Source organism: Cyclopterus lumpus, chromosome 10 (genome assembly GCF_009769545.1).
Source record: "Cyclopterus lumpus isolate fCycLum1 chromosome 10, fCycLum1.pri, whole genome shotgun sequence".
NCBI lineage: Eukaryota > Metazoa > Chordata > Actinopteri > Perciformes > Cyclopteridae > Cyclopterus > Cyclopterus lumpus.
Window position 1 is genome coordinate 18,828,974 of NC_046975.1, and position 23,050 is coordinate 18,852,023.

Below are 23,050 nucleotides of genomic sequence, written 5' to 3' on the forward strand. Positions count from 1 at the left end.
TGTGTGTGTGTGTGGTGGCACATTCAAGAGAGAGCATGAAAACGGAGAGGTTGTGTCATCATGAAGCTGATTGAAGGTTCCCACTACATGTGTACCTCTACGACCAGAGAAAGAGGAGGAATCAATGAGATGGAGAGTTTGAGTGGCAGCCGTCGGAAGCCCCAGGTGACCAATAGTTAGCCGTCCAGTTTAGGATCAGTCTGAAGTTAATGGCTCAATTTTTTCCACTTTGGACATTATCTTAACCTTATCCTGCGTACCTCGGATGACTAATGTGTGAGGGTGACGTCGATTCTTCACCTCCAGAAGGAACATTTCTGGACACAAAGAGATCGAATGATGTCCAACTAAACAAATCATATAATATAAGTTTGCACTTTTCTAAAAATTGTAACTGACAAATTGCATTTGAACGCGATTACTAATGCAAAATCGTGTCACCTCTGTTTTCTTTTACACTATTGTAATGCTGGTTAACTTTAAATTAGATAACTCCATTACAATTACTTCAGGTTTGTGGTACTTTATTGACTTTTTCAACAGTTGGACAACAGAGCTTTGACAACAAGAGTAACACATTACTTCATATGTGTGCATCATTCTGCTAAGCTAAACAATGACTACACTATAGACAGTGTGCACAGCGCTATGTTGTTAATACACATAAACACATCATTAAAATTAGATAATCTACTAAGTCTCTAAAAAATGTAAAGATCGTACTTTCCTTAAGTTTAAATGTTCTAATTTAAAAAGTTGTGAAAGATGCATCTCATCTTCAAATATCTATTCTTAAAATGAAATCAGGTTAAACTGTGTCCTCAGATTACATCCAACGCTGCTGCTCTGCTCAGTCTGAGGTGGAGGTTGTTGGCTTGTCGGCATGGGGGGGTCAAAGTTCAGCGGGGCTCAGAGGAATGGGCGGTGAATGACAGGAAGATCCCCCACACCTTCTCCACACGTTCCACCCAAAACACTGACCTCTCCTGTCCCCCGTGGGTGCTCACCCACCGCAGGCATTAGCCACTTAAAAGAAACTCTATACCAGAAGAAGCACATAGCACCATGTGCCAAACTACATTAAGAGGTGACACCAGCCCCAACATGTGTCCATCCCTCCGTCTTTCACTCTCCACCCTCCTCTTTTATCTCCTCGAGACTCATAGGACTGTTTTGCATGCTAATCCTGGCTAACTCAATTAGAGGTTCAAAGATGGACAAATTGGCACCAGACACTCTGCCCTTTAGTGAAACAGATATAACAACATCACCACACGTGCATAGAGCTGCAACCTGCCTGAAATCATTCAAGGACAGGAGCTGCTTTCTAATAAGGCATACTTAAAAAGATGCCCTCCACTCCAAATCATGTGGAGGGGATCTCTATGGAAGGGGAGATGTCTGTGCACATCCTGAGTGAGCTAGATTTGGTATGTCACACATTTGAGAGCCAATTGCTGGCTAATAGTGACACATTGACAGGGATACGGTCTTGACAGTCAGTACAGAGAGCAAGTTTGCATTAGCATTCTGAAAGTGCTTTTAATGTAACAAGTACCTACTAAACATAACAGAGCATGAAGCAGCTATTAAAAAAACTGATATTTGCTTCATGACTTGTTGCAGACCAAAGCAGAGCTAAAGCGGAGCAAACATTTGATGTGTATTCATGAAGTGAACAACACAACTCCAAATAAACGTTGCTCCATGTCTTCTGGATGTGAAAATAAGCTGTTTGTGAATATCGATGTTATGTGAACAGTTTGCTTCGCTGCCGCCAAGTGGCCAGAAACTAAAAATGTATTTTGGTTTTCATATTTTGTTACTGTGATCCATCAAGTTTGGAGTTGTAAACGGCAAAAGAATTTGATGTAATGTGATTTTTTTTCAGGAAGGTAAGTGGTCAAGCTGAGAACGGATGTTTTATTAATCATTAAAACAGTCGGTTACAGCTTTATTTTACAGCAATGATAAGTAGGGATTATATCTCCCAGCTGGCCTGGGAACGCCTCGGGATCCCCCAGAGTGAGCTGGAAAGTGTTGCGGGTGAGAGGGAAGTCTGGGTCAGTCTGCTGGGTCTGCTGCCACCGCGACCCGACCTCGGATTAAGCGGATGAAAATGGATGGATGGATAAGTATGCCTTATCATTGTTCTGAATGGCAGTTAGTCCATGTTGCAGTGAAGCTTGCAATCACATCATTTTGTCATAAAGTGTGTGCCGTCATCCCCATTTTACAAGGCGAGCACAGACAGCTATGAACCAGGTTTGTTTGAGCATGCTGAACCTTCCACCTTTACCTGAGGAAGAAAACGTTGTCACGTCCATGTAGAATGAAATTGAGAATGTGCTGGTAATTACAAATGTAGCCGCACATTCTGCATAAAAAGTTACTCTGGTTTTACTACAAAGCTCCAGACTCCTTTTCACTCTCTTCACTGTCCGTTTCACTTCCCCTCTGCTCATCTCTTAACTCCTCCACTGTTGCCTGTATGGATGCAGCACAAAGCAAGCTGTGTTGAACTGCTGCCTGTCCTCTGAGAGCCGGCCTTGCTTTCTTAGCTGGAGAACATAAGTGTTGACCCCAAGACAGAACCCTTTCTCCCCTACTGTGAGTGACAGCGCTGCTTGAAATGTGGACATAGGACCTTGTTGCCCCCAATGGGAGGTAAGGGGCACGCTCCCTCACAACACCGCAGTCTGGGTGGGCTCAATCACGGAGGACATCTTCCACTGGTGGTACAGTACATGCAAACATCTCAAATGTGAATCAGTGTATTATGTTACGCTGAAAGCGCCTACCTTTCAGCCTGCAGGTTTTTGTTTGTGAAAAGAAATCCGTCGTACTTTAAGTTAAAACGAAATTGTTTCTTTGCTCTGCAGATTAAACCCGGTTCGTTAAACAAGAACATTAAATAATCAAGTGTCGATTTTGGCCCTTGAAGAAGTGCTCCACACACAACTTCGCCAATCCATAACATTGTATGAAACTCAAACTGACCGGACGAATGTCTGCCTTTTTAAAACAAGCTCACTCTCGGGCCAAAATCATTAGTGAAGTAATCCATCAGCCTAACCCTGACTCACTCACCCAAACCACAATGTCGGCCAATAGAGAAGGAGCGCTTCACTGTTCAGAAGGTAACGCAGACCGCATCTCTCATGAGGAGAGGACGAATTCACAGATAGCAGAAATGACTGTCAACGGATGGGGTCTAATGCCTTCAGATTCTCTCAGACAAAGATATGTGGTCCATAAAGATAAAGCTGCATTCTGGAATGACAACATCTTTCAAAACTCTCAAACCCTTTCTCCAGCTTCTCTTCGGGCTGCACGAGGAAACAGCGGTTACACTAAACTGGGTTTTCTTTGGCCTGAACAGAAGAGACCAACCACTTATTGCAGCAGATGCCAGTCATGCCCCGCTGATGTTTTTAGTAGAAAGGTTTGTTGAAATGTCAGTCTTCTTCCCCCCTCAGTGCACTGTATATATATATATATATATATATATATATATATATATATATATATATATATATATATAAAGTGCACTATATATATATATATATATATATATATATAGTGCACTTTATTATATATGTATGTATATGTATGTATGTATGTGTGTATACATATATATATATATATATATATATATATATATATACATGCATATATATATACACATACATATATACATATATACACACATATAAATATATATATATATATATATATATATATATATATATATATATACACATATACATATATATACATACATATATATATATATAAATAGAGTGCACTGAGGGGGGAACGAAGAAGACTGACATTTCACCAAACCTTTCTACTAAAAACATCAGCGGGCCATGACTATATATATATATATATATATATCAACAAAAAATATATATATATGTATGTGCTCAAAAATTAGCCACTTTGGTCGCCCTTGTACCCTCACACGTCTACTGAATGTATATGATTCATAGGCCATAAACCAGCCAGCATGCTGCATTAATAGTCTGGCATGGAAAAAATATTCATAAATTCAGTTTAATGGAGTCTTTGATGAAACTATTGTTGGCTAAAACCATAATGTTAAAGATTTAATGATGGAAATAAGTTGTTTTATAACCCAGCATCAACAAGTTGCTTACTGTAGGTATTTAAAGTGGGAGGAAAAACTGTGCGCTGCATCTCGCCAAGTATGAAGCTGTGTGGTGTACAAACAAATAAGCCCAAACAAGTCCAAATAAAGCAAAGTACTTTGGCTCCATTTATATAACTGGGCCTCTTACAGTGGGACTGGCCTCCTCTCTTTGACTTCCTTTGATGCGTCCAGCTCTGTGGTGCAGTCAGATCCCATCAGACAGGCAGACATAACGTGGATACAGTGCACCTGAGCTGCTGAATCCACCACAGAGAGCAAGTGGGGAGATGTTCTGGTATGCAGGAAAAACCAGCTCTATTTCAAGCCCTTCGAAATCGCAGAGAGGGTTTCCTTGTAATCCCATCCGTCATATTTACTCCAGCCCCCAAACATCCACTAGGGCCGAGCCCACCCCTTCTTCAAACAAGCCCTCTGGATCCGAACCAAACATTTCAATAATAAAACAGAAAAAAAAGGCTTCACCGTGCTGACCAGAGCTCAGAGATCAGCAGAGGGCAAGTACTCCCTCACTAAACATGTGATGTTTCTCTTCAGATTTCGGTGAATTGCTTTGTTCAGAGCAGGAGGCCTGCCTCTGCATCCTCTGGGCCCAGCCAGCTCGGCAGCCTGTCAGCCAGTCCGACTTTCAAATGTGCGCCTGAAGCAATGCGTTCAGTCAATGACCTCTTTATTTGTTAAAATAGATTATTTAAAATAAATTACAGAGCACTTTCACTGAATAAACAGAGACTTTGGGGCTGCGGCCTGCGTTACATACTTACCGCAGCCACAGAGATCCTAAATGACTAGTGAGCTGTGTAATCGCCTTTGATTTCACTGATAGGACGTTGATTCTTTGGGTAAAAGAGATGGAGCCATTGAGGAATCTGAAAGGCAACACCGCTAATTGGAGGGGGGGGGGGGGTTTCATGTGGGGAATATGAACTTATGAAGCTTCTAACCCTGCCATGTCGACGGGGGAGTCCATTAGAAGAACAGAAGGGAGCTTGAGGGAGTCCTGTCATTTCTTCTCCGCGCAGCCTGAGAGGTTTAACACTCCTTCGGCCTGGGTCTGTGCCACGCCAGAGACGCCACCCTGAGCGAAAGAGAAAAAAAATGAGAGGAAAAGGCTCAGACCTCACTCCTTCTTCCCCTCCTAACCTTTCCTCTCTTTGTACTGACCGGTCAGTTAATCACATCGGAGGCTATTGCTCCGGATGGAGAGAGGTTTCTCTGCCTGCCGCCACGCCGACCACAGAATCGCAGCATGAGGAGGAAAGTATTTTGCGTACTTCGAGGCCGGTCCAAACGTGCCGCCCCTTCATTTTCTAATTAGTTAATTTCCCCACACGTTGCTGGTATGCAGAAGTGTTATGCAAAAAGGTGAGAAATGCACACTCTGTTCTGCGTCTGTGTGCAGTTAATTTAGTGTGGCAGGGCCCAGTTATGCCTGGATTACTGTTGCCCAGAAATAAATCTAGAATAATAAAATGACAGAGAAAGCGGAGAAACCATGAAGAAATTAGATTTGATTAACCTTATGAGTGCTAGTTTCAATTCTCACAGGTCTATTTATTTTTGAACATGTGGTTGACATTCCTTCGGCGGCACATTTCCCGGCACGTCTATTACATCTAATCTTTAAGTGGTTCCAAAAGAAATGTTTTTAAAAAAAGGGCTGCATGTATGTGCGCATACGTCATACAGGCAATTTTGAAAATCGACTTTTGAAATGGTAATATGGTCCCGACTGTTTTTATTTCTCTGTGGTGCACCGATTATAGAGTAAACTCAGCAGCGGATTTCTTTCTAGTAGATGCAATATATCAGAGAGTTACAGTCTGTATTATTTAAGTTTGCTAATAATTAATCATAATCCAGGCTGCAACTAATTGTCATTATTGATTAATCTGACCCTAACTTCCTCCAATAATCGCTTTGTCTATCTAGTGCTAGGAAATTGTGAAACTTTTTAAAATCATTATTTCCTACAGTTCAAAGTTTTGTATTCAAATAACTCGTTTTATCCGATCACGCAGCAGTCTAGAGCCCAAAGATACATAACGTAATACATAAGCTTCAAATCCATTAAAAACATTGGAGAGTTTTTTGGTGAACTGCTTCTCAAAGTTGTTGATTCTTCTGTTTATCATCCAATCCAGGGGTTTCTTTATTTTATTGAACTTAAAACAAAGCAATGTCAAATTGTGATGCTTCAGATTATTCTTATTAAAAGTATTATTTAGTTTTTAATTACAGGGAAAGTGTGCACTATTTCCAAAGTAAAAGAGAAAAACACATTTCGCAGAATTGTTCTTTTTTTCTGCTCTTGTATTCTGTCAACAGTGCTGTGAGATATGATAATATATTAAACAGTTATTTTTATTTTATTATAAAAGGCCTGAACCACCTACAAGGCTGTCATCAGGATGCATATTTGAAAGAAATGGGTTATTCTAAACAGCTAAGGACTATCAGCACTGATTCTACGACTAAATAGAGCATCCCGTTTATTAATAACAGCGCAGATGTAACAGAAAGGTTGAACTCATTTGCTCCTGATGTTCACGTTAAATAACTAGCAGACAAACACTAGCTAGCATTAGCATACCCAGCAGGTGGAGACAGACTGAACAAAGCAGAATCTGATTACAGTCTCTCATCTTGTCAACAGACCTCAGATCGGTATTCAACGTCTCGTTTCAGCCTGTCCCTCTCAAACTAGCGACGGTTAAAGTTATAATGTGCATGCGTGTATAGACCAATAGCAAAATAATACCTCTGAACCATCTCTCATGACCCACAAGAGGTGTGGTGGAGTCTCTGCCTCTATTTTATCTTTTCTACTTCTTTTGCTGTCTTCGGGACGTTTCTGGGGAACAGCAAAGAGCCTTTGGGCTCCAGGTTGAGGTGTAACCTCCCCAGCAAATAACAGCATGCAGGCGTGCAGCGGCTCAGGTCAGCAAATAGGTCGTCACGACCCTCAGCCTCTGATGCTGAGGCACAAGCATTACATCCATAGGCACAAGGCCCACTTTAGCTCGGTCCGATTCACAGGGGCTGTATTTGACCTTCCTGCAGGATTGTGTGGAGGTGTGTCCTCTCCCTCTCTCTCTCCCTCTCTCTCCCTCTCTCTCCCTCATTGAGTTGAGGAGGAGTGGCCGACTATGAATGACGTGTGTTTCTAACAGAAACCGACAAATGTAACATATGATATCTTTTAAATTCCTCACGATGTAGCCGGTGCCAGCGAGCCGCCGGAAGTAGCAACGGTCCAGTAAACGGTGGCGGGTGCACGCATGGTGTAATTACTCATGTCACCATTGACAGACATATAATGTAGCCGCCTACCGTCTACGTATTTTGACTGACGGTAACCTTTTTGTGCATCTTGTAATAACTTAATTATAACATTGTGGACATTTACAAATCCTGAAAAAACTTTTGGATGTATCTCCCTACCTATCATCGCTAACAACCTCTTTAATCCCGTGGGAACCGCTGAACTAATTAATTAATCAACTAATAGATTCAGTTCCAATCATAGGTATTAAACTGTATCGTGATTATAATTTTTTTTTATTACATCAAAGTTTAAATTATTGTTTAATCAAAATTGAGCAGCGAGAAAGACCGCGGTAAATCAAACCTGTTTATGTCCCAAAGCCAAGTACTTTTTTTGTTTGTTGAGTGTGAAGGTATGATTATGAATAATTACAGGGAAAACTTAATTCATAAGCCATTAAGTGTTATGAATAGCAATTTCTGTGACTCTCAGTGGCTCTTTAAGGCCACTCTGAATGCGGTGCACAGAGCCAGCTCAGTTCTCCCTCTTTCTGGCAGCTATAATTGAGCCTAATAGCTGCAGCACAGACATAGGGAACCTCTTTGACACCTAGACCAAATTTTCTAATGAAACGATCAAATAAGCTTCATCCAGCCTCCGCATATCAAAGCCGCCGGCAGCTGGCAGCATGTCATAGTCTGACATTTGGGTTTTATAAGCACTGCCAGGCCTGTTTGCCTCCATGTCCTCTGGCCTTGTATTAACACTAATAATGGGGAAAGGTCTACAAGTAGAAGAGATGTAGTGATGAATGGAGGAGACTTATGCCAGCTGCTGAGGAGACGCTGGCTGATTGCATCGGCACTGAAGTGTGTGTGTGTGTGTGTGTGTGTGTGTGTGTGTGTGTGTGTGTGCGTGTGTGTGTGTGTGTGTGTGTGTGTGTGTGTGTGTGCTTGTGTGTGTGTGTGTGTGTGTGTGACAGTGTCAGAGAGAAAAAGTCCATCTGTAATCCAGTGTTTTTTAGACATATACACAAAGCAGTTTAAGCCCCCGAGGCTTTAGGAACATTTCAACTGGATTTTCCGACTACTTTGTGATACTAAATTGACAAAACACTTAATTGATTAATCAATAAAATAAAGTGGATTAATACTGTATGCATTTTTTTCTGGTCTGTTATAGTTGATTCGGTTCTTTGTTGTCTGTAGTCAATTGTTGCAATTTAAAATGTCAGGACTGAATTTACAGAGGAAAAGGCTGAGCTTAAATGTTATAACTGAAAATGTAAGTATTTAAAAAGTCTTACAACTACTGTATAGTTTAATTCTTTAAAAGAGACTGCCCGTTACCTAAACAGGAGAAAATAGTGCATTTGTTAGGGACTATTTTCAGCTGCGGATGAATACACGTTTGGTGCTCTAGTGAGTATTGACAGCAGCAGGATGATGTAAGTATGTGTTTTTGGTAATGAAAGAACATGATTTAATATGTATGTTATGGTTTCTGGAAACAATGTAAGTCTATAACACAGAGGAATAACTTTATTGTTGTTTTTGGTCTTTTTATCGGATGTGTTGTAAATTACATTCTTAGCAGATAAAGGGAATAAAAAGTCTCCACCAGACTATAATCTTATATTATAAACTTCATCTTAGAGCTAAAACTTGTGTCGCGTTTTCTTATCCTTTGTGATACGACACAGAATATCTTTCAGTGTTTCAGTGCCATTCGGACAAAACAAAACAGCTCTTAGTTGAGAAGTTAATTTTCTGTCATCTGACGTTCTTTAGGCAACAAAAAATCAGCAAATCCAGAACCATATAATGCGTGCCTTTCTATTCGGGGGAACCAAAATCAGGGAATGCATTTTTTAAGATTACCAAAAAAAAGCCCAATAATTCAACCAAATACACTGAAAATGTAGACAGTGGGAAATGGGCTACACACATCTAATTGACACCGTTGCTCTCCAATGAAGGGAAATTACATACGTTTATTGTCATAAAGGTTCTTGAATTCAGACCAAGTAAAAGAAAGCGAAAATGATTTCTCAAAGCTCGCCGTCTTCCTCGGTTTGACATCGCAGGCCCAGCAGGAGTAGTTAGACCTTGTCAGGAGTCCCCCGAGGAGCTCAGGATGTCGTCAGGCCGCCGCCTGCTTATTTTTCATGCTTCTATTGGGACTGAACACGTGCAGACCGGTGCCCACTTTTTCCCCCCCCCTGCACTTGTTTGGTTACATTTGACTTTCCGCAAGATAAGAACCAGATTTAACTCTTGTCGCGCCGGGCGGCGGCCGGGTGAGAGTGGCTGAAAAAAACGTCTTGCGAAGTAAGTCTGCTCTATCTCTGAGAACTCGCCCCGATTATGTTACCTTTCAAGTGCTTTGTCACAGGAGAGAGGCCGAGCTATTCTGGTTTGCTTCTCCTGTGGGACGACCCAAACAGCCTCGGTGTTGTTTTAAGAGCCTTGTTTTAAGTGAGTGTGTGTGGAGAATGTTTCCAGTTAGACACACGCACTGTTTATTTATGGAATATTTTCTGACACCTACTTACATCATTATCATCCCGTTTCTTGTAAAGTCCCCAAGTGCTACCTCTGAAGGTGCCTGCTTCTCGAACACGGTGCCTCTTTAATGTGCCGTCACAACCGTCACGCTAATCACAGAGTGGAGAATTAAAGAAGGATATTCCACAATGACGGCTTTCAAATCTATGCTCAAACATAACTCTGAAGTCGTAAAGTAATGGCGAACACTGTGAGGTGGCTACTTTTTCCTGTCCTGTATTCACTTCTCGTGCCACGTTTTTTATTAATTCACCACAAACTAAATCATTTTGCTGAAATGATTACATACTGGTTTTCACGACACAATGCTTCAGATGAATCAGTTGATAAATGAAAACAGCATCTCATGTGAAGCTATTAACTTAAACAGATATACTTGTTTATACAAATATACATATTAAACTCAGAAGTCAAAACAGTTTATCTCCAGACTTAAATGAATCTCACACTTCTTTGTGACTGAAATCAAATGTGCTGACTCTACTGTCAAGCTCTGAAGTATCTGTGTGAAAAAGTGAGACTGTTAAATAGTTAGTCCGCAAGATATTCCAGGCTCTCGATGTGGAACTACTTGATTTTTCTCTTCGAAATCTAAGTCTTTTTAGTGATTCAAAGCTTGTATAGAGCAGTGATTTCCTCAGGCTTGCCAAACTGCAGAAATAACATAAGAATTCATTTTAAATCGTCTACATCACTTCAGATTTTTCTCCCCAAATGTTTAAATGATAGCAGTCCAATCAAAGTTAAGCCAAATCAATGCGAGGATGAGCACCCATGGTAGAAGAAATATTCAGATTCTTCACTCATGGATGACAACTAATAATACCATAAAATGACTGTATGCTATGTGTATTTCAGTTTGTCATACACTCAGTTGCCAGTGAATTAGGAACCTGCAACTTCCTATAGTTTATAATGATCCGCTGTTTGTTGATTCAACTGCAGGTCATTTTGTGGCCTTATGAGCGTAGGAACTGCTGTACAAACCTTCTGTGACTTTACTCAGCCAGGATAATAATCCACTCCTTTCCACGGAGACCCTAAAAACATAAAATAAAACAGTCAAACAGAGCAAACGCCAGCGTCTGATTTTGAGCAGTTTGCTCCCTAAAAGGGGAACAGACCTTAAAAGAGACAATTCCCTTTGCAAATGCAGCTGTTCACACCGAGCCTTCCCACTTTTCTGAAAGTATTTTCTCTACTCACAACATATACATATGCGCTTGTGTCCGAGGGCAACCAGCAGAACTCCCTCTGTCCACCTTTCATCGATGTCTTTATCGCTGTTATTTGTCTTGACTGGTGTTGTTGCAAAGCCAGTGAGGATCGTTGTCTTATTCTTCTCTGTTTGGACAAGGCCTCCTCCCTAACGCCCCCGGATTTGCCGAGGGCTCTGCACAATTAGGAGTTCAAACAATTCTTTCCCAGGTAGGGATCTTTTTTCCAGCCGCTGCTCACTTTTATTGCCTTGAGGGTATCGGCTTGTCATTTTGGGCCAGAGGACAGGTAAAGCTGACTCAAAAGGCATGCGGGGAAATCACTTGACAGAAGTCCTCTCTCTATTCTTTTTTTCTTTTCTTTTCCCTCTCTCTTCTCTGGTCACCATCTGGCGCAGCTGCCAGTGGAGGACTCTGCTGTGACCCCGTTGTCAAGGACACAGATGGGAATTAGGAAAAGTGGACTTGTTTCAAACAATTATAGAAAATTACTTTAATATCTTAAAACAAAAAGACCGAGAAATATATTTATTTGAGATGTTGACTGTCAGCTTGAATTTCCACGCCTGTGTGTGTGTGTGTGTGTGGGTGGGGTTGGCGGGGGTGTGTGTGGGTGTGTGACAGACAAACTCCAGGAAAGGATGATGTGGAGACTGTGTCACCAGGTGTGTTTTGTATTGGACTTAATCTTTCTGTTTGGTCCTACTCTTTACTTTAAAATCTAGTCTAACATAAGCACCTGCCTGAGACTTACGAAGGAGCGGGTCGTGACCTCGTGCCTCCAACCCTGAAATGGACACCAACTAATAGAGACCCGTCTGTTAAATTGTAATTGAATGTTACATGGCACTCTGAACTCAGAATGGTATTTTTTTCCCGTAAGCGTGCAGGATTTAGGCCGACGCTCCAATGACAACTTAATTTCATCACTGAGGAGCAGCGCGGAGTGTTTTTGTTTGAGCCTCTCGCTCAAAATACTGCCCTTATTAATGATAATTGGTAAAAAGGTGACACATGTCTGACTCTTGTTTATCTTAAATTTCAGATAATTTGAGGCGCACTTTTTCTCACAAGGACAAATTAAAATTGGAAAACCTTTTTTCCTGCAAAAAAAAAAAAAACTGGTGCTTTGTCGTATTCACACCACGTTTTATTTCACTCTGAAGGAAATGTAGGAACTTTACTCTCCTTTTCTGCTAAATCACAGTCGTAAACAGTTCAGTGGCCACTAAAGGTCTTTCAAATAGTGCATTTGGAGCATGCAGCTTTAAACCATTGATATATTTTAAGTTGTTCACAACACTAAAATTGTTTGGTGAGCGATGTATTCAGATCCTTTACTAATATAAGTTCTTAGTATTAAGAACTAAATATACTTTAATAGTCATTATGGAGATTTTCCATGATCAGAGTGATGTAAATTATAGATTTATGAAACTACAAGCATCATTTTAATGTTGGAGCTGGTCCAGGTGCTGCTAAATAGTTGTAATAGTACTGGATCAAAATCAAACATAAGTTGAAACAGTTCAATCATGTAGTCAAAGATAATTCGGTGCTCACTATTGAATTTTATTTTAATAAATGATTGTTTCTTGTTTTTTATGAATATTACTGTTGAGTTTTGTGTATTTTAAAGGCCCGTCTTGCAAACTAGCTCAGGTTATAAATGCTGAGGTACAGTGTTGATTCATGCTATATACTTGTCTCTATACCACTATACATCAAATAAATAATGTAAACAATAGCTTGAGTACTAATACTACTAAATACTAACACAGGTAAAAGCCACATGCGTTAAACCTTTAAGGCAGCAGGATGATCATGATTATGAGTCATATACGTAATTGTTTGATTAAAAAATGAGATTCATAGGAGAGGAGAGGCAATGTTATTGACTTTGAGAAATGTGGCATATATTTAGAAATGAGTGTCCATCATATGCCCAAATGACTATAATATCAGCTATTAGTCTAAGTGTCCACTCTTAGTTAAACCTGTTCAGGTGGATTAATTCAAAAAGATCATCCGTGTTCACCTGAATGTAATAAGTGTCACTGCTTTGATTGATTTACCGTCTGATGCAAACTTCTGTTTGTTTAATGAGACCAGAGGAGCTGTGTTTACAGAAGAGAGGCAGCAGAGGGAGTATAGCACTGTCTGTAGGGAATTGTGTGTGTGTGTGTGTGTGTGTGTGTGTGTGTGTGTGTGTGTGTGTGTGTGTGTGTGTGTGTGTGTGTGTGTGTGTGCATGTGTGTGTGCGTGTGTGTGTGTGCGTGTGTGTGTGTGTCTCAGGTTTGGCATTGAACTCCAGTGTTAGTTGGTACCCTCTCTGACTAATTAAATGCTTATTTTTCCCATCATCCTTTGCGTTCTCATGAAACATAAGTTCTGCTATCGTCTGCACTGACTAGGAGAGAAAAAGAAAATCCTTCCTAAAGACGGCATAAGGACTGTTTTCAAAGCCAAAGTCACAAAAGCAGTGAAGGGCCAACCTGGGATTGGGCTTGTCTAATGTTACCAAAACGGCAAACTGTGAAAGGCCCCATAATTGATACGCAGGACCCCAGAGGGCACGACTCCTGTCAGATCAGCCACAGACATGAACTGCCAGAGCCACGCACGGCAGGGAATAACGGCTAATTAGCCCCGTTTAAACATTTCCTGGTTTGAAGAACTTAAGGAGTGCAGGCCACAATCACACGAACAATAGCCGCTCACTTAGTGAAGAGGGTGGATCAGATGGTTGGTAACGTTTACGAAAACGGATCAAAACTGAACCAGATGACATGCAGATTACCTGAAGCCCACTATATAGAAACAGGTTTATAATCAGCTGCATAAGAAAACTACTGCTCACTTTTTGTTTCCTGCTTCTTTTACCCTTTGTGGATAATATGAGAACTATGTCATGTGTGGAGATTTTATGATAAATATCAACCCACAAAACCCAATTATTTTTATTATGAATCATCATGAATCTTTCAAATATCGTTTAAAAAATATATATATATATATATATATATATATATATATATGTCCATCACAACCCAGCTTTTTTTTTTGTGTCAGACCAACAATCAAAACCCCCCAAAAATGTTCAGTTTACTGTCACATGACAGACAGAAAAGAAAGAAGAAGAAAAAAAGGTCATGCAATGGCTCGGGCACATGAGCAGCCGTGAGCGAGTGTGTACCTCTGTGTCTGTCCACAGCTATTTTATCATTCTGCTGCAGAATAATTTGAATGTCCAGTTATGGCTGCATTGTCAATGACCCTGCGTTGTTTCGGTAGCTCACATGTTTCTCAAAACAACTTTTATCGCTACCTGTTTGATACTGCCACTGACTTCCTGTCGACTCCTCTCCCACTACCCCTAACTGGCCTCTGGCCGGTAGGGGCCGCTGGTGAAAACACAGCCGAGTGCATCACCGACCTCCAGCCGGCGCTCTGTGGCCGGGGACACAGTGAAGGAAACCGTTTCCATCTCAGCCGCCGTCACCTGGGGCAGACAGCTTGGTGAGTTTCATTTAGTTTTGGGGCAAGACTGTATGAAATGTCTTACACAACGACTTGGAGACGTTCGCCTGCATACATTGCTTTGAATTAAGTGTGTTTGACACTTTTAATTCAATCACACGTTACATCAGCGGTCGCTGTAAACACACCTGCACTCTACTGATTCATCTTTCAAGTTTAATTTTTTTAAATAAGATTCGTAGATATAGCTTCTGATGTTGCTTATCTCATTGAGGTCTACACATTAACATTGTTCAAATAAAACCTTAATACAATAATGTCAATGAAAATTGGGCATTATAAGATTCACAAAGATGGTGATGCAGAATTGTTATTATAAACAACTGTTTATTGTATTGGAAAAATAAAACACAATGTCCTTTTGACTTGGTCCCTGAAAAGAAATTACATTTAATAAGTGTTTTAGGTCAGATTTCAATTCACATAAGTCATTTTCCAAATAATATGAATATAAAAAGGAGTATGAAAGGCACAGGTGCGCATATTGAAAACTCTCCAGTCGTGTACCTAAAGACTTAAAAATAATAAACCACACACAAGTGTTTGCACACATTTTTTTGACAGGTGTAGCTGTCAGAAGTGTTTTTAATAAGAGACAGAACCCACTGGTTTGTTGAGTTGATGCGTGTCAATGTTTACTCAGGTGAATTTATAGATCTACTTTCTGTGGATTGGATATTTTAAATTTCTAACAAACACAACATCTTCTGATTCAACTTTTGAAGCCAGGTTGAAATTTTTTTCTCAGTAGTTATTCTCCTTGTCGATGTCTGAGTTTCACGCTCACGCTGCCAGAGTCGGACTGGGGTGTTGCTTTCTCACTTTGTGTGTGTGTGTGTGTGTGTGTGTGTTTCCATGGTGTGCCCACAGGACAATAGACATCATGAATAGGCATCAATAAATAATAGACAGCTGAATGCCAACTCCACATCATGGTCACCTCACTGAAGAGGCCCCTCACCCCTCAGCCGTCTGTTACAGATCATCATTAACGTTGTCTCTTCTTGTCCTCCAGCTTACAGACACACACACACACACACACACACACACACACACACAGCACTAAAGCAAATAATCCTTTTCAACAGACAGATTCCCGCTTATCGAGATCCCAGTATAGGACGTTGTATGACCAGTGACACGCTGTGGTCGATCTGCATTCTAATTAAATTGGACCAAGACTGTTAGCTCTGATGATTGCATGTCACTGACGCGGCGGATTAGTTCAGCCACGTTTAACCTTTAAATGTAATTCCTTTGTGATTTAGAAATATGAGAGCTGCATACATTAGACAGATGTGTGGTTTTGTTTAAGTGAAGTTAATGCACTACTTTTTTCAGTTTAGAAACAGAAAATAAGGAAGACAAAGAGGGGATTTTAATTTGCAACAAAAGCCCGTTGTTTAATATTATTATTATTGTAGTTTTGGGCTGTGATCATTATTTATAAATATGTAAAAGTACTAATACATCAATGTAAACAAAGTTCTGCATTCAAAATCACAAAGGTAAAGAAGTATTTTTGGCTCAATGCTCTTAAAGTATCAAAAGTCCTTGTTCTTCAATTTAAAAAAAAAGGCCTCCGGTGAAACCGTTTACTTACAGGCATCCTCTCCAGAAGGGCACAGCTAGATGCTTTATGGGGTCACCAGCCAAACCAGTTGATTCCCAACCTGAACTGGTATTATTTTTTCCAATGAATTATATTTTATAAACGTATTATATGTTATATATGTAAACTTTTCATCTGAAAGTGAAAACTGTAACCGTAAACCGTAACTGAAGTAAAAAGTGCAATATTCCTCTGTAAAGTGCAGTGGAAGAGCAGAAAGTGAAACACACTCAGGGAAAGTACAAATATCCTTAATATGTGGACGAATGTGTACATGTACAGTACTTGAGTAAATGTACTGAGGTATATTCCTCCGCTGCTCCACAACTATTTAGTGTCCTGTGATACAAGAGGAAGAGAAGAAGAATATCTGAGAATATGTAACCTGCATGTAAAATTATTTAAATGATTGTTTAAAATTGTAGACACTTCATTTTCTTTCACTCGACTAATCATCTCAGCTCTGGTTTCGTAGTATTATTTCTAAATAACGTCTTTCACCGTATCAGGTGTGTCTCCTCTGATCTCCATCCTGTTTGGGTGATCTTGTACTAAAGCCCGCTGCTTTGTGTTCCCACCTGGCCGCAGGTTAGCAGGTCGCCAGGTAAGCATTTAACAAGCCCTCCATTGGCTTGTCTGCTCCACTTAACACCTGACATGCCCCCGCAGTGCCGACCTTTGACCCCTGACCCCGGACTGACAACCCGGGAGACGTCTCTCGGATACTTTCCTTTCTCCGCTGCTCAGCTCTTTTCTTCTTGGCCCCTCACTGAGTGCCGCAGAGTGAGACAAGGTGAAAGGTATCCAGGGCTTTTTTAAGAGGGGTGGGGGCTGCGCAGGTGTTCATGCCTCCACACCTCTCAAGTTCAAAAGCCATTGAGTCCTTAGCAACCAGGTAACAGTCAAACAATGTGTCACACACCCCCCCACCCTGAGGCGACAGTGTCTTCTGTTTTACTGTCAGAGTGCTGGGCTTTAGAGAGCCGAATCCAAACGCCTCAAATTCACGTCATCCTCACCCACTGACAATGAAAATATACATATTAACCCGACTGCATGTCTGACATCACCCGATATTATTCAGTCACACCAAAGTGAGTTAAACAGCCAGACACAAACATTCACGGGGCTAGAAAATAAAAACACAGCACAGACGGGCTTATGCTTATCTAACAAAACACCCCCTTGTATCATGTCTGGATCTGTCACCTTTTTTTTTTTTCTCACCAACATGTCCAATATTTCCCAGCTCCCTCAAGTTTATGGGTTGAAAAGTGGGAGCCGGTCCAAGCATTACTAGTAACATTAGTGTCAGTAATTTAATGCGCAGGTGTGAATGGATTCTCAAACAAGCCAGTGAGGCCCCCGGGGAGGCGGCCCCCGGCGAGGCCCACGCAGGACGGCCAGGGCCAGCGGCAGCTTTAAATAAATACGGTGCTGAGCAGACGTGTCGGCAGCTGGGGCCCGATATGGCCGCCGCTGTTTGTGTTGTGGATTTGCGAGGTCGCTGAGGAGAAAGCAGAGGGGCTCGAGTGTGTTTCCTGGGAGAAGAAGAGGGGGGAAAACCTCATGAGGAGAACAAGTGGCACCTGAAGACCCGTTACCGGGGAGCTCATGAATACTGATGGTTTTTATGCATAAACTCACCTTTCACCCCACTGTGGGCTGTAATTGTTTTCCATGTTAATGTTATAATTATGACAATGTTCTTATTGATAGGTGCATCACATCAAATACGTCAAGAATCCTGCACGCAGTCAATCAATTATGTTCACTTGATTTAAAACGTTCTGCCCTCATACCTTTTGTCAGGTAAAGTTCATATGATGGTATGTCAGCTTCGTTGTATTTAGGATGACGCACAACATTCTTAGAAACTCAACTAGTTCATAATACATCTTCAGTTGTGTTTGTTTATTTTTCATAGAAGGCGTATATTCAGTCAATTTACTTTCCATTCAACACAGATTACAAAATTGGGGATTAAAAAAATTTGTTAAATATAGATGTTACATTTAGAATATAGATCTAAATTTTACATAATTGAAAGCACGTCAAAGCATAAATCATAGAAACATCTATCTGTGTGGTGTTTCATAAAAAAACACACTATTGCCTATTCACTTGTTTAACATGGAGAATCTTTCTATACACTGTTGGTGTGAACTATCAGTTGACTCATGACATGTCGGTCGGTTATACATAAGATTGTTTGTACATTTTTCAGTTAAAATAAGCTTGTCAGCGCTCTCTAATGGAATTAAATTACTTAACTGGGGCTAAACTAGTTTGACTTTTCTTTACATTTCGGTATGAATAACCGCCAAACCTTAAATTTATTGGAGCATCACTGTTCACTAGCTGGGGAATTTACCATGTTTTTTCGGAGGCTTGTCACAAAGAAAATGTCCGCCTTAAAACAACTTTGACATGTCGAGCTCTCTGCTGCAGAGAAAAATGACCTGCAGAAAGATTTTACTTCAGCTTCAGGCTGCAAACAAACAATTATTTTCAATAAGGTTTATTCTGCTTCTCAAATAATTGTTTGGTCTATCAAATGTTGGAACATACTGAAATCTGTCCATTATAAACTCTTAAATGTTGTGTTTTTTCAACAAATAGTGCAAAACCTAAAGATATTCAGTTTACTTTCATATATGAGAGGAAATCAATGGATTTGAAAATCTAAATTAACACATTTGTGAAGCTGGAAGCAGGCTGAAAAATGACAGTTAATCATTTATCAAATAGTTGCAACATAATTCTCTGCTGATTTGACTAAATATATCCGGGTCATTAACTGTCAATAAACAAAGTATTTAGCTGCTGTGTGTGAACGACGATGAAACAAAGATAAGGAGATGAAGGGAAACGCACTGAAAACCTCTGCAGCATGGACGGGCAGAGTGGAATCAGACACACAGAGGAGAAGGAGTGCGTTCAGCCCGTCTGTGAGTCGGCGAGAAGGCCACCAGATGCCAGATGGGCCTGTTCGGGGATGGTTTATGGATTAAGAGCTGAGCGAAAAAGGGCAAAGAGAGGAGGATCGGTTTCAATGTTTCTTTCCAAGCTGCCAAACTTCCCTCATGGACGTCCTGACAGTCATTAAAAAAAGCTTGAGCTGTTGATTCCTTCAGGCACGCTGCCAGAGGTGGTATGAAGAGAGTGCACCTCTAAGTCTGGCAGTAAATCCCACGGATTCACGCTGAGCCGCAGACAGACACCTGCAGGACATATGATACTGTATATTTCACCTCTTTGAGCTCAGGTACATCACCATCACGACGCATTAGCTCAGATTTAACTGGGAGGAAGACTTCATCGTGACTCTGGTCTGTAATGTTACTCCTCCACAAAGTGCACGTCTTTGTACAATAAAGGATCAGAACTGCAATGAGCAATGTTCATCATCTGTACAATTAAATAAAGGAAAACAACACTGCATAATGTGAGACATTTTATTTTCATCATATCCTGTATTCACAATTAAACTCATTATTTAATCCAATCTCTAATTCGTCCATAAAATCTAGAAAAACTAAACACTGGGCCATTCCACAATTCTTTTATCAACTTAATATTATATTTATATCACATCTTACAAACTATTGTAACGGTGCTTATTTCATGTCGATAACTTACTTAACTTATCTGTTTTCTCCTAAACTTGTGTCATTTCTTTCTATTTCAGTCCTACTTTTCCCAAATTGCCTTTCAACAACCTTTAAAGAAGAGCTTGAAGTTGCAACATTGAGCTGTGGGCTGTGCATGCAGCGGCGGAGAGTGATGGTGATATTGTTAGCACCGTGTCAGAGGTCAGGGGTCCCCGAGGTGGGTGGTGGTGGTTAAAAGGGAGCTGATACAACACCACGGAGGTGGTGTAACAAATCTGGAATTAAATGAGTTCTGGTTGAAGACGAGACAACAAAAACAAATAAACAAAAATGTAGAGCTACCGATGGACATCACAGTGGAATTGTAGTTTTGCTCAGCTCAAGTTTGTTATTTAAAGTTATTTAAAGTGCACAATCTATACAAACATAATACATATATGTAAATATCTACCTATAAAAAAAATTATAAGAGGAACAAATAAAATCTACTGTCACAAGTTGAGTTTATGAAAATGTGGTTTTGGAGGAGCTCACATGGTCGCGAGGAGAAGGGCACAGCAACCTTTGTTACTCTGACTTCATTGTGTTTCTCTCTGAGTGCAAGTGCAGAACCATATCCTCCGCTCTATGAATAGCAGGGGGTGTGGGGGGGGACAATAGCGGCGGTTTGGGTGTTTCCTGCATCACACACTCCAACAGAGACCAACCTTTGGTTCCTCGCGAGTCCCTCATCAAATATTAAATCCGCTGTCAGTCAGCAGCAGCAGAGCTTGGACGGGTAACACTTTTCACAGCTGGTGGGTTGCTGGTGTTGGATCGACTGCAAACTCTGTGGTGTTTGGTGAAGTCACAAGATGCTGCTGCAACTGTGTGAGAGCGTGTGCATATTTCACAGAGCACAGTGTTCTCCAGATATTGTGTCGCCTGCCAAAAATATAATGTTGCAAAAAAAATATCGTTATCCAGTCAACTTTTGTAGTAAATGCAACAGGCAATAAATTACTTTGCAGTTTATAGACATACGGTTGTAGTTCTTTGTTGTCTTTGCTCATGTAGTTCCCTTTTATCTTGTTTTCGTTGTAGATTTCTTACTTGTAAGCTGCATGTTGTCTAAACGATTGGTGCAATTTGCTGATTATGTCAAATCACTGTAACATTATAATACTGCTGATCATGTTAGCGATGCGTCCTCGGTTCGATTACAGCTGCTTTCTCTTCATCTCTGGTCTCTAAAAGAAGCATTCAATGCAGAAACAAGTACAATGAAATGTGAAATTCCATCCTGCATATCCAACATTACTGGTTGATATTTGTTCCGTCCACTCTTTGTTAATTCTCAAAGAAAGCAAATTAATTGTGCACTTTTGTTTGAAGTTTCCCTTTTTCAACTGTATCTTCATCGTCCTTCAATGTGCGATTCAATTATGCCATGTATTGAATCTTTATGACACTTCATCTGTGTGTCCAGTCGGGATGCGTGACATCATCGTGGTAGTACTGGGAAACACTTTCACCGTCATGGTGGAAACTGCCAGTACAGAGTTCACAGTGACGGTAAGTCAGTGCTCATCTGCCAGAGCAAACAAAAGCTCTATAAACAAAACAAAAAGGGTTTACATTTCTAAACCTACGAAAATGAAATTAGTTTCATTCACATTCCAGTGGGGATTAATTCCTTTCAGATGTCTCTCTTGTGAATGTGTTCTGGTTAAGGAAGGCAGGCGATGAGATGGACACCTCCTCCTACACCACCACCCCCCCACCCCGCTTCTTTGTGCCAGTTTTGGGATTAGTCACACGATACCACAGATATTAATGACTCCTGTTAAAATGAATATTACGTGTCATCAAATCCCCCTGTTGCATGATTTAATTTCCACACCCCTGAACATAATGGTGGAAAATATAACTCCTGGTCCTGTCAGAAAACCTGTAAGTGGTGTTAAGTCCCGTCAAACGAACAAAAAGGAAGACTTTTTTTTTTTTGCAGGGTCCATCGCGGAGATAGTGTTTCAGCTGACATTCTTCCTCGATACACCTGAGACAGGTGACTTTTGCGGTCAGAGGATTATCTGTTATGGAGTTTGAAGAGGTTCCTATTGTCCAAGGCCAGGAATATGAATAACCAAAGAGCTGCTGTCGCTGAAAGGAGACGACGTTTGGCAGTGAGCTGACACAAAGACAAGATTAGCTGATCAAAATATATGAATTAGTAACACAGCGAGGACACGTTGGATCATCCTCGACAGCTTCTTCGTCAGAGCCACCTTTGACTATGAAACGCAGCTATTGCGTGCCGTTGTGAATAAGTGATTGGTTTTCTAAATTTGACTCAATAATTCAGAAGATAATTGGTCCGGCTTAATTGGCGGTGGAGCATAAAAGATTCAAGGTGCCTCTTAAGTGCAGCACATCAGGAGCCACTTATAATGATGACAGATGGCTGTTTGTTGGGTGTCCGATGGGAAGCTTTGTCATATTCACACTTGCCTCTTGTGAGGAGACGGGTCAGGTTTTTCCTCCCAAAGCGCTACATCGTTTCTCTTTTTCGTACGCCAACTGTGTTGAATTATTGAATCTTACGTACAAACATAGGTGAGTTGACACCAAAAGGGTTTAATATTAAACTAGAAAGGCACTAGCAGAGTGCAGACCTCCGCCGGGCCGATCCACGCCAAACTTTAATGGTTTCTTCTTTGGCTTATTGTTGAACTCTTCCAATAAGTTTCATGCAAGATAATACCAGATGTTTTCCATAGTCCTGCTGACAATTAAACCAATAAACTGAACCAAGAACATAAATAAATAGAAAAGAGTCGATATGCTTTAGAGTTTATTGCAGGTCATTTTTAATTGTTTTTACTTCAAAAGTCTGTTTTTATTTCACCTGTCCATCAAGACCAACAGGGCAGAGGGAGTGATGTGATTGGCTCTTACTCATCTGAATAAGTGGACAACCAATCACATCACTGGCTCTGCGTGATTGTAGCTTCAGCAAGAGACTAATTATATATATATATATATATATATATATATATATATATATATATATATATAT